This window comes from Pristis pectinata, chromosome 7 (genome assembly GCF_009764475.1).
Source record: "Pristis pectinata isolate sPriPec2 chromosome 7, sPriPec2.1.pri, whole genome shotgun sequence".
Taxonomy (NCBI): domain Eukaryota; kingdom Metazoa; phylum Chordata; class Chondrichthyes; order Rhinopristiformes; family Pristidae; genus Pristis; species Pristis pectinata.
Window position 1 is genome coordinate 45920387 of NC_067411.1, and position 20174 is coordinate 45940560.

The window sequence follows — 20174 nt, forward strand, 5'->3', positions numbered from 1 at the left end:
AGAGGCCAATTAGCCCACCAACCATCATGTCATTGGGAGGAAATCAGAGCACCCTGGGAGAACCTAGACGGTCAAAGGGAGAATGTGCAAGTTCCACACAGACAGCACCCAAAGTCAGGATTGAACCTGGTCACTGGACCTGGTGGAAAGGTCAGACATATTTGATATGTTGACAGGTCTATTTGTGCCAGAAAACACAGTCAAGGTCATGCAAGGACATAGTGAAAAACTTGAAAGGACAGTTTAATCAATACCCTCACAGATTTTCAAGAGATATCATTTAGGCACATGTAACATGGCACCAGATGAAACAGTTGGTGATACATGGTCAAGGTGAAAGCACCAGCAAACAGTAGATAAATGAGTATGTGGGGATAATAAAACATGAGATTATTGTCAATGGGTAGTTTATGGTTAATTAGAAGTTGTAGGATCGCCTAGTTTATGGACTAGAAAATGAGAAAATTCAGATAAAGCTATATGTTATGCTGGACAACATTCAAGAGAGCATGCAAAATAGCCATAGCATGGAGATGATGTTAAAAATAAGCGGTTTCATTTAGGGAACAATTCCAGGGGCAAGCAGGGTACAAGCCCACCAAGATAGTAATGGCAGTGTTGTCTTCTTCACAACCAACTCACGTGGATGCTATGAGTAAGTTCAGTAGGTCACAGGAGAGCAGAAGACAGGGGGCCTTGCTGTAGATTAGTTGGGAGTCATCCAACCTCAGTCCACCTATGATACAATTCTCACAGGACGGACATATTGAAGAAAGTAACTGTCAGCCACATGATGAAATATGATTAACCTGAAATGTTAACTCTGTTCCTCCCCCCTTAGGTGCTGCCTGACCTGCTGAGTAGCGTTTTCTACTTTTATTCAGATTTACAGCATTTACCGTCTTTTGCTTTTTGATTGCTGTGAGGAAGCTTCATGACAGTGAATGGGAAAGTGATATTTGCAAGAGAATACTGTGGGCAGCCTTGTAGAGTCATGGATTCCCAGTATTGACCATCTGGGTATCTACCATAAGGACTGGGCACAGATGTTTTTTCCTGTGGGTAAGCAGGTGATGGGATATTCATTGTGATAGCAGAGAGAGACAGTAGGGCATAAGGTGTCAAAGAGAGAAATTTCCTTGGAGTTATAGAATATATAGAAAATAGAAATGTAGATATAGAATGTATAGAAAATAGAGGCTGCACAGACATGTTTACTCATAATCTGTTCTGTGCCTAAGATGGCGTGCCTCCTTCTCCTTCTTCATCAAAAGAAAGAGAAAGCCCGTGTGTGGGAAGAATAAGGCAACTCACGGGTGACTGAGAACAATGACCTAAGTGTGACCCTGTGCCTGGTACTGATGACTGTACTGCAGAAATAACTAGAGTATGTTGTAATTAGAGTAGAAAAGGTATATTGTAATTAGAGTAGTGCCTGGTACCAATGTCTATACTGCAGAAATGACTAGAGCATGTTATGATTAGATTAGAAAGGAACTTGTGAAGACAACTTTGGCAGAATGCTGTGAAATGCGAGGTCTGTAATTAGATAACTGAAACTGACTTGATTGATTATGCTAACTGGACTAGGAAGGGGCCATAAAAAGAGCTGTCAGCCTTTGTTCAGGGGCGATCATTGACCAGCTCTCTGACCATCACAGCCTTTGTTTGCAAATAAAGGTTTAACTTCTTGAAGAATCTTCTGCATCTCCTGATTATTATCGAATCTCGGTAATCCACGACGGAGACCACCATGAGACGGAGAAGCAGACCCGTAAAACACGTTAATAAGTTGGCCAAAGACAGACCAGGGTGAGGTACTCCAGGATGAAGGAAGAACCAAGTGCTGACCATAGGAAGATGGTCCATCCCCAGCAGCACAGGTCAAAGGCATCACTTCGACAGTGCTTTGGTCATCCCAAAACTGGAACTGTTCACAAATTTCATTGCAAGCGACTCTGAGAAAAAATCTGTAATCTCTTCAAATGGTATAAGTAAACTGGTTCGTAGGAGTCTCAGAACAACAGCTGGGCCACTGCAGAAGTTTACAAGCAAGGTGAGCAGCAAAATGCATGTATGAGGTGCTGTAACATAGTAATGTTTGAATGTGGCACAGTGATACTGGTGGACAAAATGAAACTGCATCAGCTCTGGCATGGAGCTCAGTGCCTACAAGACAATTGCCTGAATCAAATATAGCTTCAGTTGAATGCATTAAAAGAGGACAGCATTGCAATGTGAAGGCAGTTCAAAGTTCTGAAGATCCTATGCAGATTGCCTCACCAATGTCAGCTCAATACAGCATACCGGGGGACTGGCAAGAAGATTGAAAGAAGTCACATTAAAGTTGAACATCTTGGAGTTGATGGAGGAAATAACAGTGACTTCAAAGTCAACAGCTTGAAATTGGAAAGATCCAGTGCTTGCAGGGAGTCAGAGTGGGAGTCAGGATGCAAGATAGAGTGAAAGCAGAACCACAAAGGTGGAGAACCTTAAGAAGAAATCAAAGTCGAGGTTATTGTAATTGAGTTCATGGTATCCAATAATGTACCAAATACCAGATATAAGTGTAATCGCTGTCATTAGCCTTCTGTTAAAGTAACACCAGGAAGCTGGTGATCAAAAATATGTAATATTGTGCATCCACATTTATAAAGACAATTATGTTGAAGTAATAATTGCACAACAGGTCTATTTGCCTGTGGGTGAGCAAGTGAAGCAAATTGTGGGAATCAGTGAGTATGAGACCAATCTGGAAAAGTAATACATTGGAGTCACTAGTGCCTGAGGTGGATATTTCAGAGATGTCATGCAGCTTGCCTTGAAGAGTTCAGTGAACAAAGAGACTCTGTTAGCGAGGGAGTTTATAGGTAACCAAATTTCTAACCTTTTCTTGATGTAAATGATTAAGCAATTGTATAACTTCATCCTTGTAAATAGTTCACAGGCTGTATGGGTTTATTACTTTTTTAAAGGGGGTCAGTGTAGTGCATGTAAGTCTCAGTGTATCTTTAACAATTGAGTGCACCATATGTTCAGACTTCTGATACTTTGTTTTATGGGACAAGGCCATTAGTTGAGAGTTCACACCTTCAATAAAAGATGTTCATTGATAGCTCTACATCTGTCATTTGTCTTTGTGAACAGGAACAATAAATAGGCCACAGACACTACAGAATGGTCTCACAATTATTTAAACATCATTAAAACTGTGTATCTTTGTCATGAAAATAGTTTACAGGAGCAAAATGAATTTCCCTTTTAATGTGTCACAATTTATAGATTCCATTGAATGATTGTGGGAAGCTGAAATCACTGGTGTTGTCCTGGAGAACTACAGCTTCCAGCACATTGTGTGGATGCCACTTTGCAGTAGAGCTTAAGGTGCCTCTGCATTTTAAGGCGACCTGTTTTCAAATATTCATTTCCATGCCAGGACGGCACAGTGGTGGAGCTAGTAGAGCTGCTGCTTCAAGGTTCCAGTGACCCAGTTTCAATACTGGCCTTTGGTGCCATCGGTGTGCTTCCTGTGACCATTGACTTTCCTCTGGGTGCCCCTGTTTCCTCCACTTCCCAAAGACATAAGGGTTGGTAGATTAATTGGCCACCGTTACTTACCCCCTAGTGTGTAGATGAGTGTCAGAATCTGGGGGGAATTAATGGGAATGTGGGGAGAAAAAAACGAGATGACAGATGATTGGTGCAGACTCGTGGGCTGAAGGGCCTACTTCCATGCTGTAACTTTCTATGACTCTAAAATGTTGGACATTCTCAATGGGTCGGTCAGCAGCTGTGAAGAAAGAAACAGTTTTAATATTTCAGGTCGATGGCTTCTCATCAGAAATAGAAATGTGTGAAAACAAGTGTGTTATAAGTTGTAGAGAGAAAAGGGAATGGAGAGAACAGAGGGAATGTCTGTCATTGGGCAGGGACCAAAGTTGTCTGGATGACACAAGTACTATTGGAATTGTCTGAGAAAGGATGATGAATGCTTGTTTGACACAGCTGATCTGTCTACTGTGTTTGCATGTAACATCAAATTAGTGCACAGGTAATTTATATCATTATACAGACTTGCTAAATCTCTTTGTACTTATTTCTTCCCTTGATTTTGTAATACAAATACCAACAATTTAAATGAAGATTCTAATGTGATTTTAATTGCTTCCTTTCAAGGTAATATTTAGTTTTAGCTCAATTTATCTTGGTTCTTGTTATCTTAAGAATGCTAAAATACTGAGATACTGAGATAAGTCAAATGCAATAACATTTGTGAACATCATGTGCTCATGTGATCATGTCTCCAGGAATAGATCTAACCAAAATTAGTGATCCTAGTTCTAAGTTCCCACTGCAATCATTATTTTTTTTCTGCAAGTTCCTTGGTTAATTCAGTGTCTCAATTATTCTGTTCATCATTTGACTGAGATATTCCAATCCATCTTTGCCTCTTTTCTCCCATCAAGGACGAAGTGGCAGCAGTATTAAATACAGAAATTCCAAGGAATGTTGCTGAACCATGTCCTTCCTAGATATTTTACAGTGTGCCAGGTTATCAACAAACCTAGCAATTGTACTAACACCTCAGGATTGCCTACTGAGAAAGATAAACTGTGGCACTGAAAGGAGGATCAACAGTGGACTGTATGACAAATGCATTATTAACTAGGCTGCAACTCATTGGAGGTGTGAGCACAGGCTCTCTGACCAAGTGATACCTGCCTAGAACTTTCAAGTGTTCCCTTGTTAAGGTAAGGCTGCTCCTGTTGTAACACATGGTTTTACACTACAGCTGTCAATGAAGGTGGTCTGGGGATAGAAAGCACACCCTTGAGAGTTGCTTCATTTAAAAATTTGTAACTCTCTATTCTTGACAAACCTAATTTTAAATTCAAGCACGATATCACCTCTGGTCGGAATATCCATTTGACATTCATTGGCCCCAACCATCTACTCCTGAGATGATGCACAGAATACTGCATGCTAAAGGGAGCTGGGCTTTCCTCTCCCTGGGAGTTTTGGTGCAGGGTTGAGTGGGTTGTTGGAAGGGACCCATGAATACTTCTCAGTTAGAGGGAGCAAAGGTAGACCACTCCTACTGGGGTATTTGCGGAGCAGATCTTACCCTCAAGTCAGTGACAGGAGTGCCTCACACATATTGTACATCCTCATTTCTTGGAGGTTACCTTAATTAATATACCTGTCCTCTTATGTTCCAGTGGAGAGGTGTTTAATTAACAGCAGGATGAGGGTACCTTTACCACATAGACCGAAGTAGGTGAAGTAGAAGTCGCTTTCTACATTTAGAGGTGGGAGATAGAGCTGGGTCTTGATGTCTCTGCCTATTTCAGAGAATTAAATTTTAATCAGGCAGTTTCCTGTGTCAAGCATCAACTTGCCGGTGGATCTTTTAGGCAGACTTTGTTCCTGATTTCCTGGTTCTTCATCCTGCTTCTTAATAACTAGATAAATAAAGAAAAAAAAAATGTTTATTTAATTTATACAGCAACCCAGGAAACAACCAACCCTTCGCATTCCAAATTGTTTTCCATCCGATGAATTGCTGTAGCGTATTGCCAGCAGAGATGTGGCACCCGAACAAGCCTTCAGGTTAACCCCAATCTCAGCTACTTATCCCAGGTCCAGTGCTTCGCCCTAAGTTCAGCCAATGGATTGGTGTGGGCATCAGGAAGCTGAGACCACCCTGAAACCCCTGAGAGGGTCAGGCAGTCAGTTCCTCTGCATGAGGCCAGAACTGGGCCAGTGAGTGGGTGACATTACCTTGTGTGCTGGATGATGCTGCTGATAGTTCACCAAAGCTTCCATTAACAAGGTTACACTTAATTAGCTCCAAATATTATGTCAGAAAAGTGTTAAAAATTAACAGGGAACACCAGTGAAATCCAACAAAAGGATTTTGTTTTGTAAGTGACCAGAATTTGACTCTTGTGTAACTTCCACGTGATGTTAATCAATGTCCTGACTTATCTTGAGCTGTTTGGATTTTATTGCATCACTTGCTTAGTAATAAGAATAAGAATAAAGTTCTTCAGTATTATAAATGTTTCACTTCTGCCAATTTTGAAATTCAGTCCTACTTGAAAAGCATTTATTGAAGTCTCACAATAGTTGAAGGTATATTCTGCCAAGAATCTGTGGCAGTTTTGGTAATAATTTTTAATATCAGTAAAACCACTTCAGTTAAATAGACATCCTTACTGGTAATAGGCTGAAAGCAAAAGACACAAGAGACTGCAGATGACATAATCTGGAGCAAAAAGCAAACTGCTCAGTGGGTCAAACAGCATCTGTGGAGGTAAAAGGAAGGTCAACGTTTCGGATCAAGACCCCGCATTAGGAAGATTGAAAGCAACCTGTCATAAAGTAGCATAGGGAACGGGATAACCAAGGGAGAATTTAAAAAATTAATTGCCATTTATAACTAGTTTGCATGATGTTTGAGGAGCAAATAACTGGAGGAGAAAACTGTCACACTAGAGAACACACTTTCACTGTATAGTTGAACGTGACCAGAAAATGCTGGAAAAACTCAGTAGATTAGGCAGCATCTGTGGAAAGAGAAACAATTAACAGACCTGAAAAGTTACCTGTTACTCTTTCCACAGATGCTACCTGACCTGTTGAGCTTTTTCAGCATTTTCAGTTTTTATTTCAGATTTCCAGCATTTGTAGGTTTTCTGATTTTCACTTACTGTGCAGTGGGCTCCTTGGAATTGCATTATGGGCAGAAAAGCCCCCAACTTTTATAATCAACAGAATGTGGTTTCGTCTGACTTCTCAGACTGAAACTATCTCTGGTTACCACATTCTTAAACCATTTTCTGTTTTCTCTGGTGCAGTAGTAAAGGGGCAAAACCTCAAAGTTAAAGCCAACATATTTAGGAATAAAATTAGTCAGCACTTTTCTTCCTAGAAAAGGTTATGTACACCTGGAGCTTGTCCCCAAAAGGATATGTTTGTGTCGTACCTGATTAAGAGCACTAGATGTTCTTCGTAGCTTTTAAAGGTATAAGGAAGAAAGTCGGGTCAACTGAGTCAGCCTGGGTAACCTGTGGGATCAGTGCAGGATGTGAAGGACCTGGAGAAAGTCGTGAAGTGGTTCCAGGAATGAGGGATTTCAGCTTCAAGGTTAGCTGGAGAAGCTAGCCATGTTCTCCTTGGATCAATGAAGGTTGAACGAAGATTTGATGGAGGTGGACAGATAAGGTTTAGAGAGGGAGACTGCTTCGGTTAATGAATGGTTCAGGGACTGGGGCACAGGTTAAATTGTTGGCCTAAAGATATGGGGGATTGGGGGTGGGCGGGGGGAGGGAGTCAAAATCAGTGCACAAACCTGGAATTCACTTTAAGTGGGGGAATTGAATCATTCAGAATCTTTGAAAGGGACTTAGATAGGTACTTGTGAGAATAATTTGCAGGACAGTGAGGAAAGAGCTGGTGAATGGGGCTGGTGGGTTTGCTCTATTAAGCCCAAATGGAGTTGAAGAGGAACATAGCAATCAGAGGCCACTGAGTTTAATAGGAGTGGGAGGCAGAGGCCCTTGAGTAGTATAGCAGTGGGATAAAACAGAACACCCCTGCGTTGAAAAGGAACTGAGACAATAAGTACAGGAGACAGTGACCCATGCAGAGCAAGTATAGAAGCTCACTGAGTTGAGCAGCAATGGGATAACAAAGGCCCCCTGATATACAAGAAAGAGAAACCCACTGAGTTAAAGAGGACTGGGAGGAAAGAAAATATGAAAAAAAGGCCAGGTATACTGAGTTCAAGCACAGATCAGGTCAAAGGACCTGCAGGTACAGGACAGACAGAATCTTTTTCGCAGGGTAGAAATGTCAAATACTAGAGGACATGCATTTAAGGTAAGAGGGGGAAATTTTAAAGGAGATATGCCTGGAATGCCTGTCAGTGGTGGTGGTGGAAGCAGATTTGATAGGCATTTAAGAGATTTTAAAATAGGCACATGAACATGCAGGGAATAGAGGGATCACGTGCAGGCAGAAGGAATTTAATTTAATTTGTCTGTGTTTGTGTGGGTGGTGTGCATGTATATGTGTGTGTGTGTGTGTGTGTGTGTGTGTGTGTGTTTTTCTATGTGTGTCTGTGTGTATGTGTTTCTGTGTGTGAGGTGTGTGTATGTCTATGTGTGTGGTGTCTGGTGTGTGTGTGTGTATGTCTGGTGTGTGTCTGTGTCCACGTATGTGATTTGCTGAGTCTATTTAGCTGAGTCTGGTCTCGAATCACCTTGGCCATTCTTGCCATTGGATCAAGACATTGTTCTGTCAGACCTAGTCTGCTACAATTACGTCCATTAAAAGAATTCACCAACAAGCTTCTTCTAGTCCTCAATAATGGAATGGAAGCAAGTCATTTTTTATCCTGAGGGACTGCAAATGCTGAAACGAAACATGAAACTCGGTACAGTAATTTATTTAAGTACAGCAAGTTCTCAGAAACACTGACAAGGATCAGATCATTTGACTGATGTTAATTGAGAGTCGCCAGGGAAAACTTACCTTGTCTTCTGAAATTGTCCAGGGATTTTTTATTTCCCCTTGAGGAACCAGTCGGGCCTTGGCGTGACATTTCAGCTAAAAGTTGAGCCTTTTAACAGAGCAATACTCACCAATGTAGAGAGAGCCAGTCTGCATTTCTGAGCTGAAGGCTCGCAGTGGATCCTGAGCTCAGAACCTTTCAGCTCACAGGGAAGAGTTACTAACGGAGTTATTTAGGCTAATGTCTTACACATTAATTGATAGCATTAGATATGAAACATGCAGTATAAAACAATGCAAGATTGGCCAACATGTTAAGTGTTGCAAAACATGTTTCTCCTGATAGCGGGATAGTGCCAATGATTCACTTCTGTCTGGTGTGAAAGACATATAAAGTGCGATGTATTTTGTTGTTGGAGCCAACAGCCAAAATGCAGCAACATTATGACAGCTTTGCACTTTCCAAATTCAGTACAAAGTGAGAATAAGATCATAAACTAACACAGTATTAACATCCAGTTTTGTTTAAAAAGATATCAAGCATCTTCATAAATATAATTCAGTCTTCTTAAAGTCACAGGGAAAATCACCAAACATGTTTGAAAATGTAATGGGATCTTTATTTATCTATATTGTTTATGACATAGGAATAGAAACATAGAAAACAGGAGCATGGGCAGACCATTCAGCCCCTCAAGTCTGCTCTGCCATTCAACCCAATCATGACAGTTCCTTTATCTCAATACTATATTCTAGCCCTCTCCTCATACCCCTTGATATAGACTTGCTGTTGTAGATTCTGCCCCCTGATGTTTTACAATGAACTATTTGCTTTATTTTTTTTAGTTCCATTACATTGTAGAAATTTCCAAAATTTACCATATTAAAATAAGATTTCAGAATTGTAAGCTGATTTCTTCCCATGAATCTGTGGGAACCATTCAGTCTGATTCCAAGGGGTGTGTTTGGAAGGAGAATTGGCACAGACCAGAGGCACTGTGCAAGCAAGTAAGAATCCCTGGGAGATAGAGTCAGAAATGAAATGTGATTTTTGCAGCCTTTCAGTGGAATGCAATCTTGAATTTATCCAGTTTACACATTATGCTTTCCCTTTGTATCTCAACGTTCCTTCAGAAAACAAAAAAAATGTATTTATTTTTTCTGCCTAGCTAATCTATTTTGCTGCTGGGAGGAAGAGAAACCATTTGTGTGCGCGTGTATTTATGCAGTAAACTCCCATGACCCTGTTCTGACAGCTGGAGTTATCACTGAAGCCTGCGTACTGTTTGACCGATAGTAACCCTGAGACAGCCAGTCAGAGAGGAGGTGAAAGGTATGTTTTGCACACTATTATGGCTGCAAGTCCTGTGCTGCCGGAACACAGGGAAAGATTTCAATCAGAATGACTTCCAGCTAACCCAGCATGTTCCATCTCAACACCAACTCCAGGCAGCCTGCTCTACCCTTGTTGCTAACTTAATAAGTTAGATTTTAAAACAGTTTGAAACAAAATACATGCACCACTGACTTAAAAAATACATTTGACTTATTAGAAGGCTAAGAAGGATCATAATTTATAAATGGTGCTGATAGAGTCACACAGCACAGGTAAAAGGCTTTTCAGCCTACTGAGTCCATGTCGAACGTCAAGCACCCATTTATACTAATGCTACATTGATTCCATTTTATTCTCCCAACTTTACTCCTCCCAGATTTTACCACTCATCTACATACCAGGGACAATTTACTACAGAGGCTGATCAACTTACCAACTCGCACATCTTTGGGATGTGGGAGAAAACTGGAGCTCTCGGTGGAAGCCCATGCAGTTATAGGGAGAATGTGCAAACCCCACACGAGCAGAACCCGAGGTCAGCATTGAAACTGGAGCTGTGAGCCAGTGCCCCTAATGGCTGTACCATTGCACTGCACTGGATTGAAAAACAATGAACTGCAGACATTGGAAATTTGAATAGAAACATAAAATACTGGAACCACGCAGAATGCTAGGGAGCACCTGTGGAAAGCGAAACAGAGCTAATATTTCAATTAAGAACCCTTTATCAGAATGGTGCTGGTTTTGCCAGAAATAATAGAGGTGAGCTAATTATTGTGTGCTGAAATTATGTACAGATAATGCATATTTTTGGATGCAGGATAGATATCCCAGCCAAGAAATTCATCTGCACAATGGGAAAAAAAAGTGCAGTAAAATTAAAAATTGTGTTACTGTTGCAATAAGCAATTAATGCATGTTTCTTTATGTCTTGGTGTCGGTCATTATCATCATACTTTCACTTATGAACAAGAGTTTTGCATTCACTAATGGTGTTTCTTCAGCATCAAACTTGTCCAGTGCCGTGAGCCCAAGATTTGCCATCAGTGAGATTTTCAGCCGTGTTGGTCTGAAGCACAGCAGGTGCTGTTCACTCTGCAAGGAAGCAGCTATTACTTAAAACTGCAGGCTCAGAAACAGCCCGTCACAGTAAACCTTCTTTCACAGTTGGCCTGCTGCACATAGTCCACACTCTCACAGCTCACTCTGCACACCCCTCACATTGACTGGGCCCACTCTGCATCTTCAAACACTCTGCTGCAACCAAACCTGCCCTCCCATGTCTGATTGTCCAGTCTTCATGGTTGGTTCATTGAAGACATGAAGGGAGGCTGGGGATGTAAAAGGTGTCTCCCAGGTACGATCAGCCATGAGACCATCGGGTGCCATGGGGAACCCACGGGGACCTCCTCGCAGGAGGCAGATGCAGCCAACAGCTCACTGACTCAGGTGTCACAGGGAACCATACTCTTCTGTACACTTCTCAGGAGGACCAATGTCTACGCAAGCTGTGCTGCCATTAGGTGACCTATCTGTGACCTATAACACCTCAAGTACAAACTTACACACCGATCTTATAGTGGACCACTTACAATCCTGCCACATCTAACAGTTTGCTGCTCATGACAGCATTAGGGAGATCTTTGATGCTCTCCACTCGATAAGACCACACTTCATCTACTTCTCCATCAGTCCACAGGAGCAGGCTTTCCAGCCACTCACCTTTACTACCTTTGCAGTCTTTTGCAGGGTGCAGGCACTCAGAAAATACCCTCACAGAGTCATACAGCACGGCAACAGCCCTTCAGCCCAACTTATCCCTGCTGACCAAGTTGCCCATCCAAGTTAGTCCTATTTGCCTGCATTTGGCCAATTACCTTCCAAACCTTTCCTATCCATGTACCGGTCCAACCATCCCACGTCCTTGCAATGCTCCTGTGGCATCCTCTGGCGTGTTCACATCAGGAACATCATTCAATTACCGGTCCTGGTCACAGACCTGTGTTGGGAGGGATGTTGCTTTTTCATTGAAAAAATGCCTTCGCTAGTATTAAATCAGTATCTCGTTCATTGTTTTTTGTTATACAAAGACGTCAACTGTCATCTCTGTGGCCTATTGAACAGAGGATGTCCCACCTGCTGGTGATGTGAAGCACAAGCCTCTCCAGGTCCCTATCAGTAAATGTGATGCCATCACCAGACACATCTTCCCCTTCTCTTTGTGACTCCCTGGTCCACTCTTCCATCTCCCCCAACCATTCCCCTTCTCAAGGCACTTTCCCACGTAACCGCAGGAAATGCGACACCTGCTTTTCGACCTTGTCCCTTTCTGGCATCTAAGGATCCAAACACTCCACACAGGTGAAAATGTGATTCACTTACACTTTTTCCAGTCGAGTGTACCATGTTTAGCGCTCACCACATGGGCTCCTCTACACTGGAGAAACCAAACACAGACAGGTGTTTGCTCTGTGGAGTAAGGCATTCAGTTTACAGGGGTGATACTGAGCTTCCAGTTGTCTGTCATTGTAAATCTCCTTCCTGCTTTCACTCTGACTTCTCTGTCAGTTACAGTAACATCTCACCTTCTCTTGAGGCATGTTACATCCCTCAGGTCTCAACAATGAATTAAAAAATTTCATATAACCAGTCTTTCCAGCTCTGTGTCTCAAATTTTCCAGTATTTTTGTTTCTACTCATCTGGTATTTCCAGATTTTATTCATGTTGTCTTATTCAGACCTCTCTCAGCCATGCTTTCATCATCCTCTCTCAGCAAAGATCACTACCACTTGAGTCATTCATTCACCAACCTATCACAAACCTTCCTGTTATGTCCTCATTTCTCTACAACTTAAAAGTTGTTTCACTTCTATCTTCATCCAGTTCTGATGGAAAACCCATGTGAAATTAGAGACACAATCGGATGCAAGATAGTTGTGGCAGGGTTTGCATGCTATTACTTCCTAAAAGGCAAAACCAAAAAGCATAGATGGCAGTGATGTTTCACTCCCCGATGAGCTCAATGCCTCTTATACAGGTTTTGAAACTACTTCTGTGAGAATCCCCACAGCATCCGGCAACCCTGCCGCCTCTGTCTCAGAGGCCGATGACAGAACTTCCTTCAAGAGGGTGAACCCTCGCAAGGCATCAGGCCTGATGGTGTACCTGGCTGGGTACTGAAAACCTGTGCTGGCCAACTGACTGGAATGTTCAAGGACATCTTCAACCTCTCTCTGCTGTAGTATGAGGTTCCCACCTGCTTCAGAAGGGCAGCAATCATACTGGTGCCCAAGAAGAGGAGGGTGAGCTGCTTCAATGACTATCGACCGGTAGCACTCATTTCTACCATAATGAAGTGCTTCAAGAGGTTGGTTATGGCTAGAATTAATTCCTGCCTGAGCAGGGACCTGGACCTGCTGCTGTTTGCCTACCGCCGCAACAGGTCTACAGTGTATGCAATCTCACTTACTCTTCACTTTGCTTTGGAGCACCTAGACAACAGTAAAACATATGTCAGGCTGCTGTTTATCGATTACAGCTCAGCGTTCAGCACTATCATCCCTTCAGTATTAATAACCAAGTTTCTAAACCTGGGCCTCTGTACTTCACTCTGCAACTGGATCCTCACCTTCCTCATCGGGAGACCATAGTCAGTATGGATCGGTGACAACACCTCCTCCTCACTGACAATCAACACAGGCGCACCTCAAGGATGCACGCTTAGCCCACTGCTCTACTCTCACTACACTCATGACTGTGTGGCCAAGCACAGTTCAAATGCCATCTATAAATTCACATTTGGTTTGTCACCAAAGACTCTTGCAACTTTCTATAGGCGTACAGTGGAGAACATTCTGACTGGTTGCACCACAGCCTGGTATGGAGGCTCCAATGCACAGGATTGCAAATGGCTGCAGAGGGTTGTAGATTCAGTCAGCTCCATCATGGGCACAGCCCTCTCACCATCGAGGACATCTTCAAAACGCAGTGCTTCAAGAAGGTGGTATCCATCACTAGGGACCCTCACCATCCAGGATATGCCCTCTTCATGTTACAACCATCAGGGAGGAGGTACAGGAGCCTGAAGACCCACACTCAATGATTCAGAAACAGCCTCTTCCCCTCTGCCATCAGATTTCTGAATGGTCCACGAACCCATGAACACTACCTTGTTATTCCTTTTTTTGCTCTATTTATTTATTTTGTAATTTATAGTAATTTTAGATCTTTGCACTGTACAGCTGCCGCAAAACAACAAATTTCATGTCATAAGACAGTGATAATAAATCTGATTCTGGAAATTGATCAACCCAAAACATTGATTCTGTTTCTTTCACTACAGGTGTTGACTGACCTCCTGAGTGTATTCAATGTTTTCTGCTTTTGCCTCTGCCGGTGGACCTAACAGCTCGCACCCTATCCTCACAGTTCTCTGGGACAGCTACAGTGAAGTGAAGGGTGTTGTCCAGTAGCTGGAAGAGTGCTGGGGGTGCTATGCATTTGTGCTTCAAGAGCTGTCTGATGAGCTCTCAGCTGCATGTATCAGTGCTGGCAGCAGTGGGAAACTCCGATGGCAATGTTCACCATTCCTGAAACTCCATGACATTACACGAGGGAGACTGACAACATTGTAATGATCTTTGTGATATTTTAAGAAAGGTTAAAGCAATGTTAGTGATCCTTTAAGGTAAGTTTAAAGCCTAAAGCACAGCACAAGTGAATTTTTAGGCTCCTCATGAGATGCAAATCACAGAAAGTTGCTGAACGGTAACACCTTGTGTGCTTCAGGAAATTGCTGACCTTATACCATATTGTTTACTGTACTTGATATTAATAAAATTCAGAGAGGCCCATAGACATTGGCACTGCTGCTGATTTGTAAATTGTAGTTGACCCTGGCATCTGGATGTTACTGAGTATCTAGGCACTGTCGTGCCATCACAACTAATAGCTCTGCCTCACTTGATGCTAGCTGCCTGCTCCAAAAAGCTGCATATATATAAGTCCCATCTCTAAAAATGTCTTTGCACCATGAAACACCAGTCCTAACTTTCTGGGGCCAGTTTTAAGTTGCAATTACTTGGGATCTTTTATAGGCACCTAAGACAGAGTCTTGTCATCAGAAAATTGGCAGAGAGTGCAGCATTGGAATGGAAAATCAACCTACAGCAGAACCTAAATCCAGAAGCTTCTGATTGAGAAGTGAAGGGGTTACCAACTGAGCCACAGGTGATATGCAAGAAATAGACAGCCTGTTGTGAGATCTTTCATTCATCTGCAATTCGCGTACAAGAGTTGGATTTGAAAAATAATGAGTTCAGTCAATCATGAATGTCAGGCTGAAACTGTTCCTTCTTTCTCTTCCTTTAGTTCATCATTTTCCTCCTCACCTGCTATTTCTGCCCTGTGTATGGTTCATTCCCTACCAGCTGTATGATAAGCAACAGGGGGATTACATGTTCCTGGGCATGAAACACAAAAAATTAATAGGCAGCTGCAACAATTAATTAAGAAGGCAAAAGGTTCAGAGTTTAAAAATAGAGAAGTATTGTTGCAATTGAACAGGGCATTGTTGAGGCTGCACCTGGAATACCATGTACAGTTTTGGTCCCCTTGTTTAAGAAAGGACATACTGGCATTGGAGGCAATCCAGAAGAGATTCACTGGGTTAATTCCTGGGATGAAGGAGTTCCCCAATCACAAACAGCCAGAAAATTAGACCTGTATTCAGAAGAACAAGGAATAATTATATAGGATTCTAAGGGGACATGACAAGGTAGATGCTGAGAAGTTTCCACTTGTGAGAGTGTCTCGAATGAGGCAGTATTTCTACAAGATAAGGCGACCGTCATTTAAAACTGAGGTGCGTCAGGATTTCTTCTCAGAGGCTGGTGAATCTCTGGAATTCTCTATCTCAGAGGGTTGTGGAGGCTAGATCACTGGTGGTATTTAAAGAGGAGTTTGACGATTCTTTGAAATTCAGGGAATTGAAGGCTATGTGGAACTGACACAGAAGAGGAGTTGAGGTCTGGGGCAGATCATCCATGATTATATTAATGGCGGGGCAGGCTTGAGGGCCCAGTTGGCCTACCTGTGATCTTGTATTGCCAAGAGATTGCCACATATAACTAACCTTTTAGACTGAAGCCATGTTTACAGTACAGTAGTGTTATTAATGTATGCTATGATCCACAGCCTTTGGCTCTCCCACTGATTCCATGAGCAGCTGCTTATTTAACAAAAAGTATTGCAACATGCAGCAGCCTGACACTATTGTGAGCACCAGTTCAAAGATATGGAGAAGTGAATTGCTTGCGTGTTCTGAGCACAACCAAATTCTGTCTACTGTTACCCTGGAGTTCTTCAGGGGAGGAACAAGCTGTGACTGCAGAAGAAAGACATCACTGCTCACCCTTTTCCCCAGTAGTTGTGAATAATAAATCCAGAAAATAAGACCAGGAAAAACTTCTTTACTCAAAAAGATAACATAGGTACACCAACACACTGAGAAGTTGAGGCAAATAAGGGGAAGCAAAATAAGTACATGTGAGAGAATGGAACACAAGTGGATATTAATAAGCTTCAATGATCTAGGGTGAGAGAAGACTTATGTGAAGTATGAACAGTTTATTTATCTGTTGGGCCACATGAGCTATTGGTACGTTGTTAATTCTCTGTAATTCTGTATTATTCAATGGGGTTTTGAAGACATCCAAGGAATATCCCAGATAAAGGGCACTGACTCACATTGTGAAATCTCTATAACCAGACAACAAATCCCATTGACTAAACAGATCTTCTTTCTGTTTAACTGCCTCTGAGGATCCTTTGAGAAACCATGAAGCAAACATTAATGTCATTCACCCTGTACTCTGGGAGTCTTCAACCCCACACGTCCATGCCAACCATCAAATACCCATTTACATTCATCCCATTTTCCAGCACTTGAACACAGTATCTAGCCTTGACAATTTGAGTGCTTGTCCTGATACTTACATCTCCAGACATTCTCTACCCAGTCTGTTCCACAGAGGGAACGGTGAATGGGCTTCCCCTTGTGAACACTGTGATTGTCACTTGTGTGTTCTATCCATTAGCTATTTGCTGTTGATCTGATATACACTCCCATGATGAGAAGTGTTGTACCTATCTCTAGGTCAGTTTGGAACAGGTAACATTACTCAGTGATTGCCTCATTGATGGAATAGAAGTTGTGAAGACAAATCCCCTTCAACAAACCCAGGTAACAATATTGGTACCTTTTTGAGACAGATAACCTAAAGAAATATTTTTTTCCTAAAAATTGAAGAAAAACTGCAGCTGTAGGAAAACTGAAATAATAACAGAAAATGCTGGAAACACTCAACAGATCAGGCAGTATTTGTGGAGAGAGAAACAGAGTTAACATTTCAAGTCAGTTCTGATAAAGGGTCTCAAACATGAAACAACCATGTTTCTCTTTCCACAGATGCTGCTTGACCTGCTGAGTGTTTCCAACATTTTTTGTTTTTATAATTGAATGGTTCTTCCTCCTTTTCATCATGGAGCACAACATGAACCATCATTTGCCTTTGGTTTTTATGAGAATTCTTAGAATATTACATACAACCATACCTTGATTAATGAAATGGATAGTTTCCTGCAAAATGTTTCATTAAGCAAGATTTTGCAAATCAGAAAGGAGGGCAATATACATCGAGTATTTGGTGCAGTGTTTTCCTTTGAGCACACTATAAGAACATAAGAAATAGGAACAGGAGAAGGTTGAATGATGGAGCAGTCCCTTCATTATTTCTCTGTCATTCAGTAAGTTCATGGGTGACCCAGTCTTGGCCTAAGCACACTTCCCCACTCTCTTCCTTTTCCCCTTCATCGCCTTGTAGTCAAATGTTCATTAGTTTTCATCTTGAATATGTTCAATGACTCGGCGTTTACAGTTCAAATGAAGGGTTTTGACCCGAAACATCGACTGTCCATTTCCCTCTACAAATGCTGCCTTATCCACTGAGTTCCTCCAGCAATTTGATTTTTGCTCCAAATTCTAGCATCTGCAGTCTCTTGTGTCTGCATTTACAGTTCTCTAGGGAAGAGAATTCCAAAGAGTAACAACCCTCTGAGAGAAGAAATTTCTCCTCACAGCCATCTTGAAAGGACAGCCTCTTTTTCTGAAGCTATGCCCCTTGTTCTAGATACTGTCACTAGGAGAAACATCCTCTCAGCATCCACCTTATCAATCCCTCTCAGATTCTATGTTTCCATAATTCTTCCAGACTCCACAAAGTACCAGCCCAACAAGTTCAACCTTTCTTCAGATATCAACCACTTTATCCCAGGAATCAATCTGTTAAACCTTCCCTCACAAAAGTAAATATATCCTGCTTAACTATGGAGACAAAACCCATGTGCAGTATTCCAGGTGCAGTCATACCAATGGCCCATAAAGTTGCATCAAAAACCCCCTACTTTTATAACCCATACTCCTCACACTAAAGGTAAGGAATATAGAATATAACATATTAAATATTCCTTCGGGTTATCTCTCTCAGAAAAATCCCAACGCTTTTACCAAGGGTTGTCAAAGGGGATTTGTCTTCACAACTTCTATTCCATTAATGAGGTGATCACTGAGTACTATCACCTGTTCAAAATGGACCTAGAGATAGGTAAAACATTGCATCATGGAAAAATGTTAGCCTAACTAATTACTTCTTATGCCCACCAGCTAACCTTCTGTTTTTTTAAGCATTAGGACCCTAAAATCTCGTGATCCTGCAACATTTTACATACTAATTTCATTTAAGTAACAGATTGCTTTTTCATTTTCCTTCCTAAATAAATAAGCTCTCTTCTCCTCATATTATAGTCCATATGGCAACTCCTTGCCAACTCACTTACAGGCTTCTTGTGCCCTCCTAACTACTTACTAATCTACATATCAGTATACTCAGACCCTCTAAGCAAGTCAACAATATCGATTGCAAACAGTTGAGGCTCCAGCACTGATCCCTGTGTTATCTCACTAGTTACTGGTTGCCAATCTGAAAATGACCAAGTTATTCTGACTCTGATTTCTGATTTTTGTTAGTTAGCCTATCCCCATCCCAATGTATTACCCTAAGCCCCTACACTCTCATCTTGTGCAGCAATCCTTAACTCTGCTTGATTGTCTTATGAGTTTCTTAATGTCCTGCTGTTACCTTCTTAATAATGGATTCCAGCATTTTTCTGATGACAGATGTTAGATTAACTTGTTCATGGTTTCCTGTTTTGTCCATTCTTGAACCGTGGTGTTACATTTTCAGATTTCTAATCCCCTGGGACCTCTCCGGAATCCAGTGAATTTTGGCCAACTGCAAACCAACACATCCACCATCTCTGCAGCTGCTTCCATAAGGTGCAAGGAAAGCAGATCATTGGGTTCAGAGGACACGTCGTCCTTTAGCACCATCAGTTTGCAGAGTACTTTTTCTCTAGTGATAGAGATTGATTAAGTCCAGAGCTACAGCAGGATCCAAATCAACTGGGAAAGTGGGCCAAGGAATGGCAGATGGAATTAAACTCACACAAGTGCAAAGTGATGCATTTTTGAAAGTTAAACCAGGGCAGGACATACGCAGTGAAAGGCAGGGTTCTGAGCAGTGTTATAGAACAGAGAGACCTGTGTTGCTACTTTCAAGGAGTTTCATGAAAGTGGAAAGACAGGGAGACAACGGGGTGAAAAAGGTGTATGGCACGCTTGCCTTCATTGGACAGGGCATTGAGTACAAGACTTGGGATGTCATGTTGCAGCTGTACGTGACATTGGTGACGTGATACCCAGAATATCGTGTGCAGTTCTGGTTGCCATACTACAGGAAGGATGTGATTAAGCCAGAGATAGTGCGGAAAAGATTCACAAGGATGTAGGACTTGAGTTATAAGGAGAGACTGCATAGGTTGGGACTGTTTTCCCTGGAGAGAAGGAGGTTGACAGGTGACCTTATAGAGCTTTATAACATCATGAAGCGCATGGATACGAAGGATTGTCAGAGTCTTTTTCCTAGGGTAGGGGAGTCTAAAACTAGAGGGCATGGGTTTAAGGTGAGAGGAGAAAGATTTAAAGCAGACCTGAGGGGCAACTTTTTCACACAGATATAGAATGTAAGAGCAGAGAAGTTATATTAGAACTGTATACAACATTAGTTAGACTTCTGTTTGAGCACTACGTACAGTTCTGGTCACCACATTACAGGAAAGATGTGATTGCATTGGAGAGGGTTCAGAGGAGATTCATGAAGATATTTCCTGAACTAATATAATGATTTGGATGAGGAGGTGGAA

General features: G+C 41.9%; 1 long non-coding RNA gene across 1 annotated transcript in view; it reads left to right on the plus strand.

Annotated features, from left to right (window-relative positions):
• Positions 1-10925, plus strand: part of LOC127572811 (uncharacterized) — a 36277-nt gene extending 25352 nt beyond the window's left edge. The window contains exon 3 of the long non-coding RNA XR_007956696.1: positions 10230-10925. This is a non-coding gene — a long non-coding RNA (uncharacterized LOC127572811). The remainder of the gene's footprint in view (positions 1-10229) is intronic.
• The last annotated feature ends 9249 nt before the right edge of the window (positions 10926-20174 follow it).